Below are 26,781 nucleotides of genomic sequence, written 5' to 3' on the forward strand. Positions count from 1 at the left end.
GCAACAGAAGGACTCGGTTACGTTGCCTGGCAAAGGACTTTTCGGAGTTAATAAAAACAAGTCCCAAGACCAGTGATCTGGAGCACAGGCCTGTGAGCGCCTCAAGACAACAAAAACAACGTGGGTGGAGAAAGTCAAGGTGAAACATTTCAGATTTTGCAAGTGAACTTTTTCTCATCTTGTCGTCGATCAATTTATTTTCTGGTGCAATAATACGTGACTCATAGGCCTTGGTTTTTGGAAACCAGTCTGCTCCTTGAACGTGTCTGTTTGGTTAACATCCACAACATCTCTGATTTCATTAACGCGCGGGCTCGTCTCCCCCACCCCCACCCGCAAGAGGAGAGTTGAGTTCTTACAGACAAGATGCTTAGGCTACCCTGGAACCTTTCAAAATGAACACGAGCACCAGGATCTTCAAGTTTGGGGGGTTCATCGGTTGGTGAAAGCTGTTCACACTGTGTTTTCCACTTAGCATTTATCTACCAGATCTACCAAGTTAAATAAAAATGGTTTGTGTCAGATGAAATAAACAATTGAAACCGAGCTCCCTAAAACACAAAGAAAGCCTGGAACATGTTTTATCCCACATCTACTCCCGCATCTGCATACTCTCTTATGCAAAACAGTGTGTAATCCTCTAAGAAACATTACAAGCTGCCTCTTGCTGCCCATGTAACTGGGATCAACATATGGCACAAGTGAAAAGGAAAACATTTGTTTATTAATTTAGAGCGAGTTACCGACAGGGTACAGGACTCACTCCACATCAGCTGACCAAATGCTCATGTAATTTTTTTGCAAGAGGCTAAGATCGTATCATCGTTTTACTAAAATGTTAATATCCCTTTGCTCACTCTTCAGAACAATATGTAATGAAGTGGTTTTAATTTTATACAGAATATATCCCTGCTTATCCCTCTGCTGTCAGCCCTGAATGTGGAAAGGCAAACATCATTGAGAAGAGTTAAATCTTATTTCACAAGGGCTAAAATCTGAAAGTGGCACTTTGGTGAGTACTATCTTTGAGGAATTGATCTGAGGCCAATTTATGACATTTCCACAAGCAAGTATATGCAGATTCTTGCCATAAAGATTGGAAAAAAAATGCAGGCTCTGAGTGAAATCATAATTTTCATGTTTACTGTAAGAGGAAATTGGAGGTTTTCGCCATAAATGTTCACCATTTGGGTGGGGGAAAACCCTAGCTCTGGGACTTAAAATTACTATTTTGCAACCTGCCCCAAACCTTTTTGTTTTTACACAAAACAATTCAAATTGAAAATGAAAATTTTGAGACACACTGCTGATGTGTGTCCCCAGGATTGGTTTCTCCACTGGTGAGAACTCTGTCACAGGACAAATGGTGCTAAGAAACCAGGGAGCAAAGATGTTGGGGTCCTCAGGGTAATGGGGGAGCTCTGTAAAGCGGCCCCACTCCTCCAAGTAAGATGAGCTCATGAGATTCAAGGCACAGCGATAATCTCATACGCAAGAAATTTCCATCTTCGCACGTGTACAACCTTACATGGAAAGGAAGTGAACTCTGGCAGATCCTACTGAATTCAAGGCAAGAACGGCCATTCTCCCTCCTTTTTACTTGACATACTCTCCAATGGGCTCTAAACTAATGTTCGCGTTCATCCACTGAGTTACATTTATTGTTGCATGTGTGGCAGTCAGATCTGTAGTATTAGACTTTGCGGTGCAGCTGAGATTGCTATCATACAGGCCTGGCAAAACAACAGGACCTTATTAAAATTTAATTTAAAAAAAAAATCCTGCTGAAAAGGCGTACCTTGAATAAAGTTATCTTGAGTCCTGTATTCAAACCTGTAGAAGGATTTCAGGGAAGAGCGGGGCCTATTTCTCTCCACACCTGTCTACACAGTACAGAGTGTAAGTGAACAGAACAAAAATATATGCTGATTTACCCTCACAGATTTTACAAGTATAATTTTCCCCTAGGGAAACTAAATTATACAACTGACCCTCCAAATTATAATTACTCAAGCAATACAAAATCGGCTACATTTAATTTTTACTTATACAGAAAGAAAGAAAAGAAAAGAAAGAAAGAAAGAAAAAGAAAACTGGCAGTGGGATACAAATCATGTTTTCCTCCATTGTGAAGTTCCATAAATTTTAATGCATATGCACATTTGACCAGTCATTAATTTATTTCTGTTGATTTTAGTTTTTAGTATACATTAGCCAAGTAATCTAAAAGATATTTTTCTAGCTTTGCAGAGAAAAGATTAATAGTTCAACAGCTGTTTGCCATCATGCTAAATTAAATGAAATGTGTCAATATAACAGACAAGAAAATTAGGGAGTAGTACTGGGGCCTGAGTCTGCATCACGGCGAGCCTGGAAGAATCAGAAATCAACAACCAGCAGAACAACCTACATGTCATTTTTTTTTCCAAAATGTAAAACTTCCGTTTCCAGAGCGGTTTGCTACTTCTTTTTTTTTTTTAAACAATCACTTTTACTTATCAAATATATCAACTGGTTACCTGACTGCTTACTCACCCCACAGCATCCAAACTAAAATTAAATGGTTATGTAAAGCTTTTTAATATAAAAAAAAAAAAAACTCCCCTCCAGCCCACGCATCTTCTTTTAAAATGCTGTTACCATCTGAAGTGCATTGTCTTTTTCTCTCTTTCTGAAGTTTCCCATTGGTTTTAGGTTTTAAAAGTGAGCCAGGGATACGGTAAATAAAAATGACTTATTTTCCTTTGTGTCATTCTCTGTACAGTTGGGATCCCGCGAACACTGGAACTGTTCCTGGTGTGGCCGCCTCACTATTGTCTGCAAGAGTGTTGTCCACCGGAATCTACGCGTTGACCATAAAGACCTTGAGCAAGGCACCAAGGCACCAATCTTCAGGAGCAACCCATTCATTAGAAAACTCAAGGTACCCTCGTCTTCCTCTACCCCTTCCCACGTGCCACCCCTTAAGAACTCCCCACTGTCTGCGGACCTCTTAGGTTAGACAGTGCTTCAAAGTCACACTTCATAGGGTGTATTTTGCCCCCAGTTTCATCAGTGCGAGAATACATCAATGCCAGCTGGCAGGGAGCCAAGTTGCAGGTAAACGTGGAGGCTGGACTTCGTTTCACAAGCCTGAAAATGAACAAAATACACTCGACTTTTCCCACTAAGACGATGTCCCCCTCTTTCTTCCATGGCAGCTGAAGGAAACGATGTGCATCAGGATTTCTGCATTAGGTTTCATTTTGCATGATCATACAAAAGGGACGGGGAAAGACCACCCGTGTTTTTCATCTTAACCTTCAGTCCACCAGGTGAGGCCTGAGAAGATACTGGGCACCAGTGTCCCCGGCGACGCAAGGAGGTCACAGCCAGCTCCTGGCCCACGAGGAAGGTGGTGATTTAGTAATTTGTATCTGGTTGGAGAAGACCTTCTCTGAAAGCCCAGGAACACAGCTCAAGCTTCTCATACCCCAAATACTCCAATCCAAGGACATGTATTTCATCTAAGAAAACAGAAGGTCTCAATGGGCCAATTTCCAAGAGACGCCTGTCTCTTTAACTAGAGACTCTTACTTAACTCATGTGGATTTTCGTGTCTTGTTTTTCAAAGATTTCTTAGGAAAACAGGAGCATATCAACACAAATTTGCCTAGCTGAAAAATGATAGTACAAGGGTCACTTCGTTTTCTGCACTCGAGACAAGAAAATCCACTCAGAAATCAACCGCGGAGAGTTTTTTCTCTGCCCTAATAACTTCAATATTGAGTCAGGCTTACAGAAAGAAAAAGCAAAGAGGGCAGGAAGGAAGAGAGAAAAAGAAATAAGAGGGAAAGAAAACTGGGAGCGCAAAAGAGGGGAAAGAGGAAAAGAAGGAAGGGACATGGAAAGGAAAAGGCACAGCTGTACAGTTCAGGCCTCCGGGACACCAGCCAGGCTCGCTGGTTTACAGTCACTACATTTCTGTTACTTCTGTCTACCGAATAAACCCACCATCATCCCCCAAAGTCCCCTCCTGTGGCTGCGAGGCACATTTTGCTTCCCTTCCCCTCACCCTCTGGGACTCTCACCAAATCGTGGCACCTAACTTTGGGGTCCATTCTCCTAAGAAAAACCGAAAATGCTAGCAGATAAGCCACAGGGCACCGAAGACCTGAGGCGAGGAGAGGCATGGCCCCGGGAAGGGGGGGTGACTGCTGCAGGCCGGCAGCCCCCACCCCCACCCCCACCCCGAGCAGTTCCACAGGGGTCCATCGCCTCTAGAGAAACTCCTCTCGCTTACCTCACAGAAAAGTAAAACCCTGGTCATGGTCATGTGAAAATATTTTATAGGTATCCTTTAACAGCCTTTAAATGTTGAAACCTAAAAACAATATTTGCTGTTTTCTCTTTGAAGCTCTAACAAAGCCTTTGTTTTAGATTTACCTTTAGTGTGCAATAAGAGTTAATAATCAAATCCATCCCAACCCCCACAAATGTTAAACAAAAAGATAAAAGAAATGCAAATAGCTATTGTCATGGAAAGTTAAAGTACCTGTCTGTATTTTTAAGTGAAAACTATTATCTCTATCAATCAAAATTTAAGAATACAATAGCGCTAATCACAGAAGGTGCTCTGACGGAGTTACTTTTACTCATAAAAAAAAAGTATTTTTCCCCTTAAAAACCGAGTATAAAAGTCATATACTTACAATTAGATAAGGTATTTGTAATTTTATTATTAAAAACCTACAGCAGCCTCACTGTTAATAAATGCTTCTAAGTCTCTAGACTGATTTGTACCCAAGAAGACCCAACTCCCTACATATTTTAATAAGGTTGATGAAATTTTATTTAAATTCTCACAGTTTCCAACCTGCGGGGGAACAGCACACTCTTCTGTTGAAAAGAGTTACTCAAGCAGAGGCAACAGTTAACTGGTAATGCAAACTCCTTCTTTTAGACCCTGGACACAATTCCTAGTCCCTGAAATATCTTTACATAGGACATATCTTCCTTGGGTGGCTCGTCCCTTCTTTGCTGTGGCAATTCATTTTTGAAATTATAATACTGTAAAAGAAAGCCGAATTCTACCATCATAGCCCACAATGATCTAAGTGCACAGTACATCAATTTCTCTGAGTCTTTTTTTTTTAATCCACTTTTTAAAAAGACTGGATTAGACCCTGAATATGGTGCTTTCTAAAGACAGTACGGGAACAAAAAATAGCAAGACCCCAGATAGTAAAACAAACAGCTCAAGATTAAAATTCCTAGAGCAAACAGTTAAGCCAGGATGCCATTATGCAGGCTGAGCCTGGATGGATGTCTCCTCCACCGTGGGGCCAAGAGGCTGTCATTCCCCCCCCCACCCCACCCCACCACCAGCAAGATCAGATTTCCTTCCCTCCCGACCGCCTCTCTCAGCATCATGGCCAACCTCTCTAGTGTGCTATTAATATCAATGAAGAGACGATTCGATTTCCACTAAAGAAAACCCTTCCTATTCCGGCACAGACCTTCGGGGAGGACCCTGGCCCGGGTATAGACAATACCGCAGCAGAGTTTCACCGCTTTCTTACAGTTCGGTCTTACACACTGTTTGAAGGCTTTTAGCAAACAATGGCAGCATTATCTCCAGGATAGTTACAAAACAGGATTTGTTAGGACAAAGAATAATAAAGCTGTTCCTCTCTCTCTCTCTCCTTCTCCCCCCCACCCACACCCCCCCCCCCACTCCCCGCCCCGGTTCCAAGAGGCTCTCTCTCTGCCAGTCCAAAAATTCAGCCCCGGTTCCTAAGAGGCACCTGTACTCGTCTATTTCAAGGCAGCCAGCAACTGACAACGGCCCAGGAACCAGGACCCAGGTCGCTGTCGCTGGCGGGAGGCGCCCAGAAGAGCAGGAAAGTAGCCTCTCAACATTTGTAAAATGAAACAAAGTATCAGCCTTGGCTTCGCACACACTTACCCGCTCATGGTGAGGAAGGAAAGCTTTGAGGCCGGAGAGGCAATTTTCACACAACGGAAGAAAGTTGAGAGTTTGTAAGGGAGAAACTACAGGGGCTTGGAAGCCTGCGGGAGCAGGGCTCCCAGGCTGGCGGCAGTGTGAGGAAGGACTGAAGGTATGTGGGCTAAACACAACAAAAGCCACTGCCTTACTCTAGATTAAATATGCAGGAAGAGGCCCCTTTGCATAAACACAAACACTCAGCAAATGAATAACTCGCTCAATCAGACGCCTGCTGTGCCTTCTACCTGTCCTCTCCCTGACAGGAGACCCCGCCGGTTGCAGGGCACAAGCACTAAACAGGAGACAGTTAAATGCTATGTTGCTATAATAACAATTAAAATGAATTGCATTCATTAGTAATTAAGAACTCACTCCTGGAGTGGGGGGGGGGGGGTAACAGGGGAGCGAATATAGTGCCATTGTTTTATCTGTAGCTACTCCGAAAAGAAGTTGGCATAAGACCCATCACTGGAGATTTACCTTAGCTTGCATTTAAATCTCTAACATTCAGTGAGAGTTGTCAACAATCACATTTTTCAGCCACAATACACCTTTTGTTTTTGTGCTTTGCCACACTATAAACCGTTCCTTGGGACCCGTACCTGTGAAGGGTCTATTTTATCTATGTACAGAAACTGACACATATAAAATATACACACACCCATACATACCCATGTGCGCGCATATACACATGTACACACGGGCATGCATGTAACACTTACACGTATTTAATTAAAGGAGGTAAACAAACAAAAAAACCCATGCCACTTTGCACTCTTTAGTTCACTAATGATTTAAGGAACATAATTTGAGTCTTCCAAAAATACATCCCAAATGCCTGCCTTTCAAATGTCATCAATCCATGCCCACTCATTTAAAAACATTACCCATATATTAGAAAGGATGCTTTTAACTGAGTGGCCTCAACCACTTATAATTTCAATTAAATAACATAATTACAGTCAACAATTTTCTCCATTTCGGCAGAGAATATGCCATACCTCAACATAATTTGTCCTTAGAGCCAAGGAATTTAAGCGAAAGGAAAAACACGCAGGCCCTCGGAATTCACTGCTGCCTTTCCTCAGCCTAAGGAGTCAACGCACTCACCTCTACCTCCTACTGTATGTCCCAGCTACATGTTGGTCTTAGTAACTTAATTATTTTTTAATAACTTTTGCAGTATTAAATGATTTCGATCGAAATATAAGTAAGATTATGTTCCCTACTTCCTTCTAACGCCACCGAGTACTGTAGGGGCAAACCCAGCACTGCTATGCTATGGGACGTGTCTACGTTATTACTTGGACCAAGAAGGGTAGGTCACAGATCCTTCCCAGCCTCCGAGAATGTACTGCAATTATGCTAGCCAAGGGAAATAAGGCAGCTTTCTATTTCAGAAGCAAGTTCTATTTTATTAACACAACACTGCTCTCGGGCTATATCATTCTACTGCAAAAGCAAATGAATATTATTGAAAAGTTTTTTTAAAAAAAAAATATTAACAAGCAGAAAAAGCCCATCTCCAACATATATTATGACATAACTTGGAAAAAACACTAAAAAATTTTTAAACTTCCGCACCCCCACCCTCCAGAAGAAAACACAGGATCTCCCTAAGAGGGGTTCCCAAAGAAACTAAAGATGCCTCTTCTGTTCACTATTTTGTCTTGAAATGACCTTCCAAACAAGGTGTTAGATAACCTCCTTCCACAGACGATAGTGATCTAACCTTGATGCAAATAAACCATAGAACAAAATTTAATCAGTATATCACTGTGAAAAAGCCTTTGTCCATCCCAATGGAGCTTCTAATGACTGTTTTGGCAGTTCTGGCGGGTAGTTATGCTTCCTAGCTCATCTATATCTCATACTGGTTGAGCAAGCTAATGGAAGTGCTGTTAGTGGAATCCAATATTAATGCTCTCTATCGTGCAAACCTGGATGCAACTGAATATATTATACAATTAGAGGTAGTATCTAATTCCATAGGTATTAGATACTGTACTCGAAATTAATATTTTAATGAGGAAAGTGAAATGAAGAAGATGAGCCAGGTAAGGGATCCATGCATTGTGGCCCACAGCTAAGCCTCTCGTGGCAAGAGGGCTGGATCCTGGCGCGAACGGCGCAGACACGGGGACTGTGACGAAGATCCGAATGCAGGCTTTGGATGCTGAGTGACACGTACTGATGCACACAGTCAAAGATGTCATCCTCACACAAGCGCCACTGGCTGTCAAGCTTGAGAGAGGAGGAAGGAGGCGAAAATGAGGGCGGGGGGGAGTTGCAGCGAGACCTCCAGAAAATAAACAGGGTGTACAGTTTCAAAGGCTGCAGACACAGACATTTCATTGTTCAAGCCAATTATCAGTGGAAAATAATAACAACAGATGGATTCAGAGTCACTGACTTTTCATATGCACTTCATCTCAGCGGAACAGATGATGAAACACGAGAGCTATCTCAAAAAGGCAAAACATCTTTCAGTAAAAGAACTCTACAGTCCAGATGGGGACCTTCTAAGGCTGCTGATTATCTTCTTATAATGTTGTAAGATAGACTTACTAAAACATTTCAGGAACTGATCAGATATGATGCGTACAATGGCCTCATTATTGGGAGGAGTTGCTTCAGACTTGTGACTAAAGCGGGCAGAGATTTCAATAAGGTTAGGACTGTAAGTTTCCTGTTTTCTCATCAGGGGCTGCAGGTTCCAACTAAAACTGGAAATCTGTGCACGACAGAGAAGAAACCGGCACCCAACGAGCTTGTGCTCATGCTCTTCTCTCATCCGAGCGAAGAAAAAAGAGATAATAAACCGGGACTGCGAAAAGGGCATTAAATTATTCTGAACCATTCTATCACAACGGGGGCGGGGGCTCCAAAGCAACTCCTTATTAAAAGCATTCAGTGATGGGGCGCCTGGGTGGCTCAGTCGGTTGAGCGTCTGCCTTTCGCTGAGGTCATGATCCCAGGGTCCTGGGATCGAGCCCTGTTCAGCGGGAAGCCTGCTTCTGCCTGCTGTTCTGCCTGCTTGTACTCTCTCTCTCTCTCTGTATATATATATGTCTGTCAAATAAGTAAAATTGTAAAAAAAAAAAAAAATTCATTCTTAAAAAAAAAAAGCATTAGTGATAAAGTATCATCGCTTACAGGCAGTTAGAACACCTTAACTATCCCTTGCCACCAGTGATCGCAAAATGTAATTTGCTTTTAGTAGGAAATAAATATACATTTCAATGGTGGTGTGATAAACAGTTGTACTAAATGCCAACCAAACACCCAGGCTAAAGCCCCGGACTTATCCCAACGCATTCTCACTTCACTTAAAGTCAGTCTGGCTGATAAGACACAACAGGTAAACCACAACCCGAGAAGCTGCTATAGAAGTAATAGAAAAAGTTAAAAATTCTAATCAGGTAAGACTCATTACTACTGAAGAAACAGCGTATCTATTTTGTCTCCATCCGCCCATTCATCGTTAATTCCACATTTATAATTCTGCAAAAATCTTTCTCTGAATCGACATGTCATTCGAAATCAGCATGCTATAGAGAAAAAGAAAAACTGCTCCTCCCACTGTTTACTAACACACTTATCATTTAAAAAATATTTTTATGAGCACACTGTTGACTTCACAAGTCTAGAATGTAAGTTGAAAAAAAAATTTTTTAAGAGCAAGGCTTTTCTTTCAAAGTACTCTGACAAAAAAGTAAATTCATAGCAGAACATACAAGCAGGAAGAAAATATCGCCAAGGGCAAAATTCTGCAACTGCTTTAAGAAGCAAACAAGAACACAAAAGATGTGTAATACAACCATCTGGCTCTCCTCGTACTCTATCAGTGCCTCAACTTTATCCCCCACCCCCTTAGCCAGCCCACACCAATGCCACAAAACCAAATGGCTTCACTTATGTTTCCTGCACGGCAAATTTACACAATGCACTGAGAACGCAAAAGTTGATTTTCACACATAAACTAGCATCTTGAAATTTTCCCCCACTTCAACTATTTCGTTGAAACTCACTGTGATGAAGATGTCCCCACAGGTAAAAAATGTGCTTAGCCTCAAGAGAAGCCCCCTTGCAAGCTTTCATCTCTACCCTCTTGTGTTTCTGTTATAATCAGATACTGGATGTGGATATCTGAAAGATGAATTCTGAAATTATTCCCAGTAAACCTTTACTCTTTTTTTGTTCTTTTGGCTCTCAATGGTGGGTTGTTTCCCTTACTTATTATTTGAAAGAACCTCACTCATTTTTTGTCACCACCCTTGAAACTCAGCATGCTGACTAAAAATCGTCCTCATCTGGCTCATTCTGCAAACATTAACTGAGCAACTATTGTGGGGTCAGAAGTCTGCTGGACTACAGATGACCAAAACCATTATTTTCCCAGAGAAGAGCAGAGCCTGCCTAATACATGAAACCAGAAACTTTGGTATATCTATCTATCTTTAGATAGAGCGATAAGTCTTCTACACATAGGTAGGCTAAAGCATTTTATTTATTTATGAACTCATTGGGAAGGTGGATATTTGAAAAGTTACGGCACACTGCTTTCAAAGGTGGGAACCAAGACTTTTAATGGAAATCTCTGGGGAAAATCGACATAGGCCATCATAAATGGGTCTCACAAAGGGGCAACAATCAAAAAGTAGTAACTGGGAAAGAGGTTTTTGTGGGCCAACTCTCCGCTTTTCTGCAGGGGCATGTTGGAGGCAGGTGGTCCGTATCAGGCAAGCATTCTTGGTGGGAATCAAGGCGTGCACGTGGGGGGCCACGTCTGGTTTATTTCTGTTCTCTTGCTGAAGTTGGTTTTGTACCTCCCCTGCCTCCCTCTCCATGCTCCAGGATAAGAAAGCCGTGCCTAGTTTCTCAGGGAGCTGCTTTTCGATTCCCTTCTGGGTGTTTCTGCCCCAGACCACAGAGGCTCCTGGTCTGGACAGCAGTGGTAATCTTAGGACACACACAGCGGATCTAGCCACTGGGCAAGGGATTCCACTAATTGTTTAAGCCTGCTCTAGGGTCTGGCCACCAGTTGGCAGACGCAGCTCATGGCTGTCTACCAGACCTAGGTTAACACAGCTGGAGCCAGATGACAAGCTCTCAAAGAGTCTTCCCATGGCCACATCTGGCTCCTGGCGGCTCCAGTCTGCAGCTAAACAGATTTCGTTTGGTTTTTCTGGGAAAGTTTCGGCAATGGATAAAACCAGTCATGTTAATCTTGACCGTGGGCACTTCAGTGTGGGGCAAGCTATCAGAATATAAACTCCATGAAGGCAAGCACTTCATCTGTCCCGCATGCTGTATGTCAGTACTGGACAGTGGCTGCATCCAGGGGACGGTCAATAAATGCATATGGAATGAATAACACTAACCAGTATGAAAGCTGAGGAAAGCATTCCCATATCTCATTCCAGCTCCTCTATTCCTATTGTTTATGCACCACGGCTTACACCTGGGTATATACAGGAGAGACCCCCGCTTCCCCCACAGCAATGGCTCCCTAGTTAAATGTTGTGGGCTCCGTTGTGGGCAGGCTGACCCATGGAGAAAGACACATGAGAATGAACCCACTCACATAATCCGTCAGGAGGGGAAACCTCCCAAGAATCCTTCCCTGAAAATAACAGCCTCCTGTCTTATGCCCATGTCCCCGCTTTACTGGGCCGCAGACTACACAACTTAGCAGCTGTGTGCCCCACAGTGCTTGCAAGTGACTCCAAAGGAGAGACTTAACTTTTGACCACCAGAAAAATGCCAGATAATGAGGCAACGTTTCCTGGCACCTTTTCATCCCATTTCCTTTCCCATGCCTCTCTTGCTGAATTCTCTGACATTGGCAGATCCCAGTTCCCTTTTCCACTCAACTCCGACCCATCGCTCGGCTTTTCCGCACCTCGTCACCTCTCCAGGTCCCACTGGAAACACACTGGCAAGCGCCAATGTGATTTAGAGCCAGGTGGGCCCCGCCCTCCTGGCTCCTTAGCTAGGAAGGTTTCTCCTACCAAGAGGATGCTATGTTAATAATGCTGATGGGGGGGGTGGGGGGGGGCTTTAATCCTTAGGACAATAAAGTTCCACTGAATGCCCCCCGCAGAACTTGACAGCGGACCAGGGACGTTTGGCAGAAGCCTGGCATGGCTGTTCACATATGATGCTGCTTCCCCAATACAGCAAGTTAACGTTCCTAAAACAAGAATGGCTGAAACGGGCAGATGACTTTGACAAGCTCAGCATATGGTCTTCAATGAAGCAAAGCTACTCAGAAGTGCACTAGATGAAGCTTCTGCCTGAACCCGCTCTCTCTTCCGTCGTGTAAAGCAGCAGGGGTGGGGGTTGGGGGCAGTCCTTTCAGCCAAGTGTTTAAGTTTCTGAGAGGGGCGCTGCGTCCACTATGGAGAACTGGGGCTGCCAGTTCCCCTCAGAAGGAGCTGCACACCTCCTCAGGGGTGGACCAGGAAGAGCCACCCTTAAAAATCCCTCTCCTCCTTTGTCCCTATTTTCTGGAATTACTTTAAAAATGGGAGAACGGTGTTCCAGAACTCCACGATCACAATGAAAATTTAAGATAATCAAGGGAGAAGCGGGACAACAGGATGCGAATGTTCGATGCCTAGTCCTTCCCTGGGAACAGGCCAGAAGGTAAAAAACCACCAAAAGAAAACAGGAAAAAAAATTTTTTTTTTTTTAATTAGGGGAAAATGTCAGGGGAGGAAGAGAGGGCAGCAAGGCTGACCATGAATATCTTTATTTCTTAATGCTTCCTTGGGTTACCTCAATTAATACTAAATACTATATAATATCCGACTGCACAGTCTAGTCCAACCTGGCTAGTTCAGTCCTCACAGGAGCGAACTCAGCTCTGCTGCTTACTGGTCTCGTGATCTCAGGCAAGTTACTCAAGTTCTGTCCCTCAGTGTCCTCCTCCATAAAACGGGTTTAATTAGAGTGCATAATGTGCTTTTGAGGAAGAAATGCATTAAGGGGAAAAGTGCTTACACAAGTGACTGGCACATAGCGAGGGCCACAGAAATGATAGCCGCTGTTTTCACAAGCAGGGATAATACAACTTATGTAAATCTCAAACTTCCTACGCCTCATTTCTGCCATCTCTACAAGCTGTTAATACGATCTGGTGATCTGCCACACTCAAAGGTAGAAAAAAGGAGAGAATGTGTATTGGATTTGAAACTCCTTAAAAGCACAGTGCTCACGTAAAATCAAAGGACTGATTTTTCCCCCTCCATGCTGGGTGGAGAATCCTAGAGGTAAGACTGGAGTTTCGCCTCCTTCAGTAGAGGGTTAGTCGTTAGGAAGGAGAGAGCCGTAACCTAAGCTCAGGGTCACCTGCTCATCCTGCCAATGACCAAAAAGAAATTGGGGGGGGGGGGGGGAGACATGTTCAAAGAAGGCAGGAGGAGAAACCGGCCTGGAAGCGAAAGGTATTAAAACACATTTTCTTGTACTTTTCAAGTCTGTGCATATAGATTCTGTTACTGATTTAGGATCTTAAACAGTTTGTTTATTTTTTAAATGCCTTTCAGCTCACCTTTAATAACATGTTTCTTTGACTTGGCTGAACTATGCCTCAGAAGAATTACAAGCGGGAATATGGCGGGTGAAAGGTTCAGTGAACTAATCCACACCTGGTCCATGTGAAAAAAAAAGAGGGGGGGGCTCATATTTTCCGTATAGAAATAAGTCTCTTTATATGAACCAGGCTTCTATTTAATCGGTAAGGCGCTTTCCACTTCGTACAATCTTTCATGAGCTTCTTCAGTGGGGTGGAGAAAAGGCCACAGAACCACCACCCAGTCATACTGTGGAGATTTATCAGTGACAGTGAGGGGGAAGAGGAGGAGAGAGTGGAAGAGAGAAAAGCATAATCCAGTCAGAATAGGAAGCAGACTTATTTTACCAGAAATTCCTCAGCCAAGTTTTACCAATGACAAAAGAGGGTCACCCCAAAACGGACATTCAGTGAGACATCTGTATGTCTTTGTGACCAAAAACTCTGTCTTCTCCCGCCCCATCCGTGTGACCCAGACTTCAGGGTGGAAAGAATAAGGTTTTGAGGGTGAAAAAAATCTCAGGTGAGAGAGAAGAACCAACACATTTCAGAGCAGAAGGTTACCTAGGAGGGGGTCTAGTCAAGCCCCATCCTCCTGGGGAGCAGACTCAGGGCGTGACTGAGGCCACACAGGTGGTGCAGAAGGAGCAGGGCCGGGCGCCTCCGGCTCCCCACAAACATGGAGAAGCAACAGCTAGAGAATGTGGTCACTGGAAACACCCATCATGCCAAAAGGACATTTCGGAGCAGGGTCCTAGGACCAGCAGAGACATGGAAGAGGGTGGAGGGAGTCACAAATGTCCCATAAATGGTGCCAGCCCGCTGCATCTGGAGCGAGAATCCCAATGAGCTAGCTTTCTTCTATGAAGTCATTCACTTCGGGGCTCCAACATCTTGGTTTTCTCTTCAGTTTTATCCCTAAGAAAATTTATTTTCATCGTCTCTGGTTTGAAATAAGTGAAAAAAAAAAAAAAAAAAGGATTATTTTTACACCTCAGTTAAGAGGGAGCAAAGGGAAATGGAAAGGACATGTCACTAGGAGGCAAGAGAGTTGTGTTTCTTCTACTCCTGGATCCGCTAGCAACTCACCAGGAATTTGGAAAGTCCCTCTGCGTCTCCGGACCTCAGTCTCCTTGCTGAGAGGGGAGCAGTACTCAGGGATAATGACCAACCATGACACCGACACCGTGGTCGCCTCAACTAGCTGTTAAAATACTGAAATACTGGTGTACGGGCTAGAAAACAGCCTTTACCCCCAAGCCCTCGGCCATGACCACGCTTCCCAGGATCTTCCAGAGTCAGATTTCCATAGTGCCCTGCTATGGCTACTGTCCCTCCCAGAAGACCAGTACCCCTGCTCCATCTGATGACTTCCTGATGTCCTGAGACCTTTTCCAAGGCTGTGATGCAAGGACTCCCAGAGCCAGCCCACACCTGGAGGAAGCCACAACCTAGGGTCCAGCACCAGACAGAAGGGCTGAGACAAGTCGAGCAGCGGACCCACGAGAGACCCACCTTTCCTACCGCGTGACTTCCCCCATTTGGGGCACCCGGATGTGGGCCTGGCGTCATGAGGTAAAGGAGTGGAATCTTAAGGCAAATTCTTAGGGCTAAATTGGTTTTCAAAAGCTGGAAAGAAATATATCACTGTGAAACAACACTGCGAATGAAATCCTGAGCTCTGAGGGAAATTACCAACACATGTAATCAAATTATATTTACCATGGAAATTTCTAATAGCTCATACTTTCTACTCTGCGTTTACAACTCTTTAGGAAAAGGAGTATTTCTCTATCCACCATTCCAAATTTCCACAGCAGAGCTGAGGCAGTATGCATGCTGAAATATATAAGAAAGGAAAAAAAAATCCCATTATTGTTTCCTTCAACCCTCTGTACCTTCCATGCCACCATTACTCACAAGTCACTCAAACATTTTGCTGGCTGACATGACGCATGCAGTCACTTGATCAGGTGTGGGGTACCACATGGTATGAATAAATACTTATCCACAACCGCATATTAAATGGGAATTCGCAAAGGCGAGCTTCGGAGACAAAGACGTTTCTATATAGAAATATTAACTAAGAATTTAAGTAAATGGCCCCACTGGAAAAAAAAAAAAAAAGTTCTGAAGTAGCAATATAAACTATATTTAATAGCAACAAAAAATATTTTCCTTTTGGGAAAGCAATTTGGACTTCTAAAAGTTACTGCCTTTCACGTGACTTTGGTACAGTATGGCTGAATTCTTTCATTTCCTAAAACACAGATGCTAGGCCCCAAAATTCTACGTTGCGAGAGTTAATTTTTTTTTTTTTTTTAAACTCATCCTCTCCCAAATACAATACAACAAATAAGAAACTGTTGGGGTACCTTCCCCCCGCCCCCCGCCCCATTGTTATTTTCTTCAGCGCCTGAGTATCTCACGTCCCAAAGAACATATGTTCCCAAGGAAGGGGGGGGGGGGGGCGGGAAACAGGCTCTAGAACTAATACACAATGAAAAATAAATTTAAAGCAGCCTTCTGGTCTGACATAAGAATATAAAAATGATATGAGCAAGAACAGCTTAGTTTACATACTTTTCAGTCACAGCTGCTGCTCTGAAACCACAATACCTTTAAAATGACATTTTAAGGAAACAGATACGGCACGGCTTTAGCCATAGCTAGACGCAGCTAACACCGAATTAACAGGGCTTCTCTGTATGCCTGTACCTTACGTAACCCCAAGCAATGCCACAGTTAGAGAAGAGCGATTCAGTTCTAAACAATACAGTGATAAACACTGTGAAGTTACAAATAATTCTCCCCAGCAAGACTTTTTTTTCTTTTTTCTTTTCCCTTTAAAATCACCGGACTCAGATCATCAAAACAGAGTTTGAGTAGAGAGAGAACAAATCCCCTCTCCTTGGTTAATATTTAATTGGGGGCTAAAGATTTCTTGGAGAAACCTCTGCACCCCCAGTGACAAGAGCAGAGGAGGCTCCTCCTATCTCTGCAACAGATGCAGGCTCTTCCCTGAATAAATGAAAATAACATACAATTAAATCAGACTATTCAATTAATAAATTACTTTGGTGGACCTTGCAGGCCAAGGCCTATTTAATTACATAATTTAAAAAATATTTGCACATTGCAATCACTGAAATTGGCTTTGAGGTTTCATAATACACACTTAACACATGAGTTAGAGAACAAATTTATTTAATAAATGCAGGCCTAAGTGCTGGAAGGCCATACCACTCAAACTGCAAAATCACTTAGCACATCCTCAGAAAAAGCAAATAAACTTTTCCACTATTTAGACGTAGGCTGCTGCTGAATGTCAGGAGAAGCTGGCCGATTTTCTGTATTTTCTCTGTCATGTGTTGCCTGTAAATCTGCCCATTTCGAGAGGTCATTAGAATAGAGCTAATGGGCAAAATGGTTCCAGTTAAAGATAAATTAAAGATAAACTAAGGTGGAAGGTGTCAAGAACCCAGTAGTAAAAACCTCTTTAGACTAAAACAAAGAGAAGTCGTTTTACCTTCCCATTTTTCACTCCTTACAAGTCCAAAATCCCCCATAAATTAACATGGTTACCAAATGTAGAGATGTGTTCCATTAGAAAAGCACACACAAATTTAGGGGTGAGGAGGACATTCATAAAAAGGATAGAATTACATGGTATCCACAAAAAAGGCAGAAACCTTTCAAAGTGACTGTTTTTCTTATGGTTGGATCAGGGGCCGTGATACTGCCATTAAGTGAATTTTCTAGAAAACCGTTTGACCCCTTTAGCACCACAACTTGTTCTGCCCTCATGTTTTCGATGGAAACCTTTGTCAAACACATAAACTTCCAATAATCATTGCATGCTTCTTACCCACGACGGCCCTGAGCTTTCCCAGCTGTGTGGGGCTAACTCCTGACACCCAAAGCCAACGGGCCCCCTTGACAAACTTGTTACTTGTGTGGGGGGTGGGGGGTGGGGTGGTCTTCTCCGCACAGACCTCTATCACATACTATCCAGCCTGCTGGGCTTCCACGTGCCCGCTCTGCTTACCTCCAAAAGGCCTCTAACTTGCTGCTAACTAACCAGTAGTGAAAGAGTTAACTAAAGTTGTGTGATTTAAAATGTCTGAGTAAGGTTTAAGCCAAAGATTCTAGTGAGGCCTTGAAATCTCCGTTATGAAACAGAACAAGCAATTTCTTCTCTTAGTCCCTGGTCCCCTTCTCTCTCTGCCTTTCCACAAACTTCTGGAAAGAGCCATCCACTCTTCTGGTCTCCATTTATTCACCTCCCGCATCTCCTTCTGTCCCCACTGAGGCACTGAAACCTGTCACCAGGGTCGCTCGGTGTTGAGCCTTTTCTGATCTGGTCTGTTGGCTCCATTCGGCAGGGCGGACCCTCTCCTCTTCTCCATACCTCCCATGGGAAGAGTCTCCCCCGTGACTCTGGTCCTCCATTATCCACCAACTTCTTCAGCACCCTCCTATCCTCTGACTACTTCTCCTGCATTGTCCTTCCCTCAGGGAACATCACCACCATCCGTCCAGCAGATAAGGCCAAAGACTCTGGAGGCAGCTCTGAGGCCTCCATCACTGTATCTAACAGCCACAGAGCTCCCATTCTCTTTCCTTCAACCCAACAGAGACTCACGAGCCCACATAAGAGAGCCTCCCTTGGGCTCCTGCCATTGCCACCTTAAAGCTCCCTCCTGGCCTTTGCACTTGCTCTCCCCAAATCTCCCCAGAGGGAAGACTAAGTCATCTTGAAAAATACAAGTGGCAAAGTTTATTCAGTTCCTGGATAGCTTTTCTCAACACATCTTCAGATTTTTGCTACTGGGACACATCCCCAAGTTGATATGGCTGCTTCGTGTCGCCCGCACCCCAGGTACATACTCCACCCCTACTCAATAAGCTCTTAGCTTCCTAAGCCCAGAAAGCCAAGTTGAAATGTCCAAAGGTACTCAGAGAATCCTTCTTGAGGATTCTTGCTGCCTGGCCTTCGGGCCGCACCTCTGGCTGCTGCCCGGCTTCCGTTCAACCACCAACAAACACCAGGGCGTGCCCTGGACTCTCTCATCCCCAAGCCTACTACCTCCCTCTGCCCCTTCTCTCCTAGGCACTAATCACCTGTCCCACATAACTCATCTCAAAGTGGCATAAATGCCACTTCCTCTAAGAAGAAACGAATCTCTCTTTAGATGTACGCCCCTGTAATTTGTTCCATGTACACACAATGCTTGTCCTAATATAGCAACGATTCCATTTTATTACACTGCTCTGTCTAACCAGTGGTTTCTCCTGGGGACCCGTACACCCATTCTATTAAAGCCACTTAATATATCTCTTTTCTTCCTCCTCCCTTCCTCATTTATTTATTTTTTTTTGGATGAGATAGAAATGCTATACCATATTATATTAGATTCGGATGTACAACTAATAGATCTTCCTGAATGAATAAAGTTGTTGAATTCTAGTAAACAGAATTAATGACAACAGTTCTTTGGTTCCTTCATGAAATCAACTCTTCCCAGTCTTTGTTCCTGCCCCCAATAAAGCCATTCGGCGAGGCGAGGTCAAGCAGATCGCATCTGCACAGTATGTGTTCACACCGTGAAGATGTAAGAAAGGTTAGCATGGCAGTTATTTATGTGAATGAGTGGGATATAATTCAAACAAAAAGAAAATTTTACGTTCCCTCAAAGTAAAATCACCTTATTGTTGATAATACAGTGAAAAGGAAATAGAATGAGCAAGGAAGCTATAAGGATTTAATCAAATAGACTTCTTATAAGTAAGAATTGAGATTCACTACCCACCAAAAATGCAATTACCCTCCCCCCACTAACAGCGCTTTAATTTAGACACCGCACAAAAAAAGCTTTCAGGTTATAAGACAATTTTACATTAAGGTCTGAGATGAACCTTAATGCCATTCCCTCTCCCGGACCTGTGGTCTGCTAAACTTCAGCTTTAATAATATGATCATACATCCCATCTCCAGAAACTCTAACTTTGCAGTCTTCAAAACCACATACGAGAAAGAACTGTCATTGGTCAAACTCATGACCTCCGGTCTTGGGAAGATTTAGTAATGGTTAAAAACAAGAAACCTGGTAAGAGCCAACAACAGCCCCAGACTCAAGAAATGACAACACCTACATGACCAAAGGATAAAAGGCAACCTGTGAAATGTGAAAAGACCAGATGGGCTATAAGCAACAAGTGAGGCCACAGAACATGCTCTCTGGGGTTCATGTTTTCAGAGACCCAGAACTAGAAGTATCAGATGAAATGTGCTGTTTATAATGCAACTAAAAATAAACAGAAGACATATCATATTTATTTTTTTGTAATTATGGCCGAGCAGAGTCATTTAACTACTCTGATCCTCCATTTCTTCATCTGTGAAACCGAGTAACGAGACCTGGATTGACAGTCAAATGGGATTTTATGTGTTACACTCACTGGAGGACTTTCATTTGTCTATTGGGTGTATAATGTGAGTTAGAGAAGATCATGCGTTTTGATACAACTCCTACCTTTGTTCATTTGGTCATGAACAAACACGAGTGAACACCACTCCGGGCCACATGGAATGAAATGAAGGGTAGGACTTAGCTCCTGCCCTCACAGAGGCCACAGTCCCAATCTGTGCTGTCCCCCAAACAGCAGTCATTAGTCACAGGTGGATATTCCAATTAAAATTAAATGAAAGCTGAAAACACACAGCCTCAGCTGCACTAGTCACATGTCCACTGCTCAGGAGCCACATGTGGCTAACCAGCTCCACACGGGAGCTAGCTACCATATCTGAAAGCGTAGAACATCTTTATCATTGCACAAAGTTTACTGAACAGCTCTAGTCTAGAGGGGTAAGACGGTCAAGTACATAGCTAAATTTTAAAAAACTGTGATAAATGAAAATTTGGTAGCAGAAAAGATTTTATAATGGAGGTGATCTTCTTCAAGGATAGGGAGTTTGTTTTTCTACAGCAAAGAGGGAGAGCTAGATGGAGCAAACCACATGGGCAAAGGCACAGAATGATCAAGAAACATTCTGAGTTCCAGGAGGGGGTGTAAGCTACTCTTGGTGACTAGCGCATGAATGCACGGGAAAGCAGTGGCCAGAGATAAGGCTGGAGGAAGAGTCAGGATCCAGCGCTGAAGGCCTCACAAGCCAAAGTGGGAATCAGGACTCAATTCACAAAACAGAGATACTGAAGCAATGGAGTGACCCATGAGATGTGTTTTTTGTTTTTTGTTTTTTTAAAATTTTGTTTATTTATTTGACAGAGAGAGAGAGAGAGATCACAAGTAGGCAGAAGGCAGGCAGAGAGAGAGGAGAAAGCAGGCTCCATGCTGAGCAGAGAGCCTGATGTGGGGCTCGATCCCAGGACCCTGAGATCATTGACCTGAGCCGAAGGCAGAGGCTTAACCCCCTGAGCCACCCAGGCGCCCCCATGGGATGTGTTTTTCTATAAAAAATATGTGTTTTTCTATAAAAACACATCCCATGGGGGCGCCTGGGTGGCTCAGGGGGTTAAGCCTCTGCGGTTGTCAGCTCTGGAGATACACATGAGAACTCCTCTGGAAAGCTTCTGAAAATGCTGATGCCAGAGCCTTTACCCTAACTAAATTAAATCCATTTCTGGGCATCAGGCCCAGACCTAAGTCTTAGAATCCCAAAGTGACTAAAGGGCAGCCAGGGTTGAAAACCAGTGGAGATGACAAAGACCTGGGAGTGTGATTAAGCTAGCAAGAAGAAGTGTAAGAGTCTACTGCAATAGTCCTAACAAAAGGTGATGGTTCACCTAACAAAGGAACAGGGAGGATGAGAAGAAAATGCTGACTTTTGTAGAAGTTTCTAACACAGAATATGGCCTGGAAACGAAGAATATGAGCAATCAGAGAAGAAAACACGGAACATAACATGACAACTTCCATCACATGGCAGTAATGGCCAAGATCAGCAATACAGAAAACTGAGCAGGTTAGGGAGGGGGAGAATGACAATTAGCTCAGTTTTATGGGCACCGCCTGCTATATTCCTCAGAACATCCAGTAGAAAGGTCCAGGGGCCCATAGGAAGTAGTTGCCAGGATTCTGCTAGAGAAATAGGCCAGAGATTGGGGTACAGAGGATTTGTGAAGAGTGCTTACAGAATCTGTACAGAGTGAAATGTTTTCCTTTAAACATCAACCTGTCAAAACAATAGAAAAGATATATGTGCACTTTCAAAGTTCTACTCCATCCTCTCTACACCACAGCACACACTGGGGCCCATATCTGCCTGGCATCAGCAACAGGCCACTGGTACCCTGTCCCAACATTACCACCTACTAACTGTACGGTCTTGAACAAGTCATTTGACTATCTGGGTCTGGCCTTTAATTTCTAAACAGTCAAAGGAGTGTGCTGACCTAGACCTAGATGCTAGCAAGAGGCCCCTCCAGTTTGATGAGTCTATGACAAAATATATTCTGCAGATCAGAAATTATACATATCACTTACACTAATTCTGTCATTTATATACGTACTCATTTACTTTAAATTACATTTACTTATATACCAGAAATATTATGTACTGAGATTATATACATACACTTCAAAAGTTACAGTTTTAAAAGTTTTATATTTCTCTTTCATCTTAGAGTTAGCCATCAAAAAGACACACTCAACACACTGTTTACTCCTGAATGACAATTCTATTTTGTTTTTCCTTTTCAACTTTAAAGAGGTCTCAAACCAATGCCATCAGGAGCAGTGGGTCACGCTGATGAGTAAAGCAGGCCAGAGGAAAAGACAAATTTTAGGCCGCCCCCTGGCTACAGCAAGCAGCTCCCATCGGCTCCAGGCCACAGCTGCTATCTGAGAATGTGGCCCCAATTTTGTTGCATTTTTTCATAAGACCCAGAGCTGCAGGGTTGTTTTAGGTGGAATCCCTTGATATTTAAATGCTGGCCACCGACACAGGTTAGTCTAAAACGTGCAGACCAAGTACGACAGGCTGAAACTGCCCAACTGTGCTCTGCTACAAAGCAAGTCATTCCACTGTGGCTTTTCAACCTGAAAGACCTAAAACACACACCAGAACAAGAAGCTCTCTTAAGTTCCTGGGATGGTCTGACAATGGGTTTGACCCTAAGCAAGTCTGACCAGCAACACCAGTAAGGTCCTGAAGCTCCCTTCACACTGAGTGCCTATTAAAGAAAAAAAAAGAAGAAGAAGAAAGAAAGGAAGGAAGGAAGAGGAAGGAAGGAAGGAAGGAAGGAAAGAAGAAAGAAAGAAAGAAAGAAAGAAAGAAAGAAAGAAAGAAAGAAAGAAAGAAAGAAAGAAAGAGAGAATGCCTACAAAATGCATTAATTCCTATAAAAATCTGTGTGGAGTTTGAATGGAGGGAACGCCTGATAAATGAGTTCTTTCTGTCCTAAGTATCAGGTGGACTTTAGCACTTAGAGAGAAAAATGTGATGATTTATATTCTACTGGTAGCAACCATACACCCCTCAGTGCATTCCAAATAGAAAAATGCTTTACTTAGTGGCAACATCGCTCTATTTCTTGTGTTCAAACACTGGGGAGAAAACCCTTTCTCTTATCATTATACCGTGTTTGTTTGTTTGTTTGTTGTTTTTTTTTTTTTAATGTGTTTTTTTTTATAAAGATTTTATTTATTTATTTGACAGAGAGAGATCACAAGTAGACAGGCAGGCAGAGAGAGAGAGAGAGAGAGGGAAGCCGGCTCGCCGCTGAGCAGAGAGCCCGATGCGGGACTCGATCCCAGGACCCTGAGATCATGACCTGAGCCGAAGGCAGCGGCTTAACCCACTGAGCCACCCAGGCGCCCCTTAATGTTTTTTTTTTTGTTTTTGTTTTTTTTTAAAGATGTTTGTTGTTTTTAATGAAGCAGTCTGGCACACGTTAGCAAGGAGAGGCCAACTGTACAAGGAATGCGCCATTACTCTCTTCTTCCAAGCGTAATGAAACGTGATCTTCTGCGACGAGATCACCTAAAAACCCATGCAGAGGGGAAGTGCTGCTAATAAGAGGGGTTTGTATTCAAGAGGACTGTGCTGTAAATTGGACTCAATGGCGGGAAATCACAAGAGACAAAGATGAAAAACAATGATCCAATAATAACTATAATAAGGCTCCCAATGATGCTTAAAAAAAACACCTGGTAGCAACTGGGTTTTGACTTCCTTCTGTGACAGCAGAGCTGATGGGAGATCCAGCTCCCAACACAAAACCTGTAAGAGTTCTTCAAGAGAGAAGAGCATGTTTTTAAACCAAGTACAATTCAACAAAAGCATCCTCATAAACGTATCTGCCTTGAGAAAAGCTTTCCTGTCATGCTCACTGGTTGTATGTCTTAGATGGGTAAATATCAGGGTGAGTTTCAAGCAAATCCCTAAACCCCACTAGTAATGGGGAAGAGGAAGAAAACAAAGGATGTGGGGGTTGGAAGGACGACGCATGCTAGGCCGTGTGCTACAGCAGGGTCTGGATGAACTCCAAATCTGGAGGGACCTGCAGGACGGAGTAAAAAGAGATGGTAGACCAAACCAAGAATAGCAGCAGTAGGGAAAGAAGCGATAGTGTGAAAGCAACACTTCCTGTGGACCAGGTACAGTACTAGGCTGTCCTTCGTCCCATTTAACAGATGAGGAAACTAATGAATGGCATGGCACGGGTTTGAATTCTGCTGTCTGTGTTAGAATCCGCCATCTCAACCGCTATGCTATGCTGTCTCCCTAAATAGGAAACCAAAGCGTGGTATGGAACAAAAGCAGGTACAGACCAAACAGAGGTGAGAAGAGAAAAGATGCCTTCAGAAATGCTCGTGAAGGGCTAACTTTGACGGATCGATGGGGAGGAACAGCTGCAAGGGAGGGGGTGACAGTCTTGCTATCACCCCTAGGACAGAAGGGACGCAGACTCACTGTACTGGAAAAGGTTTCCCAGCCACTACATAGAGGTCACTTGCTTTCTTCTCAGTTGGCCAGCTGCACCAGAATTGGAGTGTGATTAAATATATACTCACAAACCATGAAATCTGATCAACAATCAACTTCTAGACAAAGTTATAAACAGAGCAAATGACCTGATATAAAGGGTGGTTCAATTCTGTAAGTACGTACACATGCATGGTGTTTACTGATCATAACATGTGTCTGAATCTTAAAATACCTCTAATCTCTCACTCTTTTGCTAATTAGCTCTTTCCAAATCAAGTGCACATACATGCTTATTTTAGTGAGATACACACATACCTTTCGAATCAGAGATCCGTCCCCCCAGGACATTCCTTCAACCTTCCACACAGGAGAGAAGGCCAACAAGTACCTCAGGTATGGATCTAGAACTACACCAGGAAGTCTGTTCACGAGCATTACAGACACCTGAAATTATTTTCACTGGTACAACAGTTGTGTTCAAGATGCAGGATAAGCTGAAAAGATCGTGAGTGGCAACACCAAGGAGCCTCATACCTTCAAAACTGCCCCTGAGGCCCAGCTCTCATTTGGTACTATGAGAAAACACTGTTCCCTTTCAGTAAGAAACATGCCGATTCTGCCATCAAAATGTTATTACTCGCTCCTCATAGTATAGCTTTCTTATATGATGCCTGCTGGAATACATGAGGGCAGGAAAGAGGGACTCCAAGGAATAAGTTGTAGGACTTTTCTGGGCTTACTTCCTGATACGGCTCTGCCCATCTGGCAGAATTCTAGCTGAGATTTGCCTTCAATGCATCTTGCCAAAATGACAGTGAGGTTGTACAAGGAGGAAACACATAACCCTGTCTTACTCCTAATTATGGCGTCTACCATACTGACCAGAAGACTCTGACAGATTTGGGATGCTTACACTGATCTGTTCAGATCTCAATACTGAGGTTGACTGGACTCCTTAGACCTGAGCAACCAGCCTGAGGCTGTCTGATAAGGCGGAATATGACCTCACCAACCCACTTGGCTGCAATGGTTTAGACAGCTGGAACGATGACCCAGCTGAACACTGAGCTCTCCGCTCACAAAGTCTAGACCTATTAAATGTCAAAGTCCAGGACTGCCCCACAGGATTAAAGATCAGGAACTACAAAAACAGTCAGAAACGATTAACAAAATGGTTATAAGCAATACCTATCAACAAAGGATATTAAACAACATGCTGCTGAACAACAAAATGGGTCAAAAAAGTCAAAAGAAAAAGAATAATATACCTCCAGACAAATAAATGAGAATGAAAATATAACATACCCCAATTTATAGGATGCAGCAAAAGCAGTTCTAAGAGAGCAGTTCACAGCAAACAGATGCCTATCTCATGAAAAAAGAAAAGTCTAACTTAAATTTTAAGTCTAAAACAGGGTAACTTTACACCTCAAGGAACTACAGAAGAAACAACTGAGCCCAAAGTTAGTAGAAGGGAGGAAACAACAAAGATTAAAGCAGAATAAAGAAATAGAAAATTTAAAACAATAGAAAAAAATTAATGAAATTAAGAGTTGATTCTTTGAAAAGAAAAACAAATTTGGCAAACCTTTAGATAGACTCATCAAGATAAAAAGACAACTCAAAATCAGAAATGAAAGAAGAGATGTTATAAGTGGTAACACAGAAACCCAAAAAGAGCATAAAAAACTACTGTGAAGAAGAGGAAGCCAACAAATTGGACAACCTAGAAGAAAGAGACAAATTCCTAGAAACAAACAAGCTACCTAGACTGAAACTTGATGAAATACAAAATCTGAATAGACCGTTTACTAGTAAGGAGATTGAATCAACCATCAAAACACCTCCCAACAAATAAAAGACTAGGACCAGACAGGTACACTGATGAGTTCAACCAAACATTCAAAGACTCAATACCAATTCTTCTAAAACTCTTCCAAAAAATATAAGAGAAAGGAACTCTTCCAAACTTGTATTACAAGTAGAATTACCCTGTTAGAAAAACCAGACAGGGATGCCACAAGAAAAGAAGTTTACAAGCCCAAATCCCCGATGAACACAGAGGTAAAAGTCTTTAATAAAACATAAGCAAACTGCAGTCAACAACACATTAAATGGATCACACAGCATGATCAAGTGGGATTTATTCTAGGGATGCAAGGATGGTTCAACACGTGCAAATCAATCACTGTGATATACGACATTGACAAAATGAAAGATAAAACAACATATGATCATCACAATAGAAGCAGAGAGAGA

The 26,781-nt window shown here is 42.9% G+C and overlaps 1 protein-coding gene across 8 annotated transcripts in view; it reads right to left on the reverse strand.

Moving 5' to 3' along the window:
- The window catches only part of FOXP1 (forkhead box P1), a 586,176-nt gene that overhangs the window by 324,932 nt on the left and 234,463 nt on the right, over window positions 1-26,781 (reverse strand). Inside the window, exon 1 of one of the 8 annotated variants that reach the window (XM_045990387.1) lies at window positions 5,948-6,205. The exons of the other annotated variants lie outside the window; for them this stretch is intronic. The gene's annotated coding sequence lies outside the window, so the exon portion shown is untranslated. Of the gene's footprint in view, window positions 1-5,947; window positions 6,206-26,781 lie in introns of those variants that run through there. 8 annotated transcript variants of the gene reach the window in all.

The sequence above is a fragment of the Meles meles genome, chromosome 20, assembly GCF_922984935.1.
Source record: "Meles meles chromosome 20, mMelMel3.1 paternal haplotype, whole genome shotgun sequence".
Lineage (NCBI taxonomy): Eukaryota > Metazoa > Chordata > Mammalia > Carnivora > Mustelidae > Meles > Meles meles.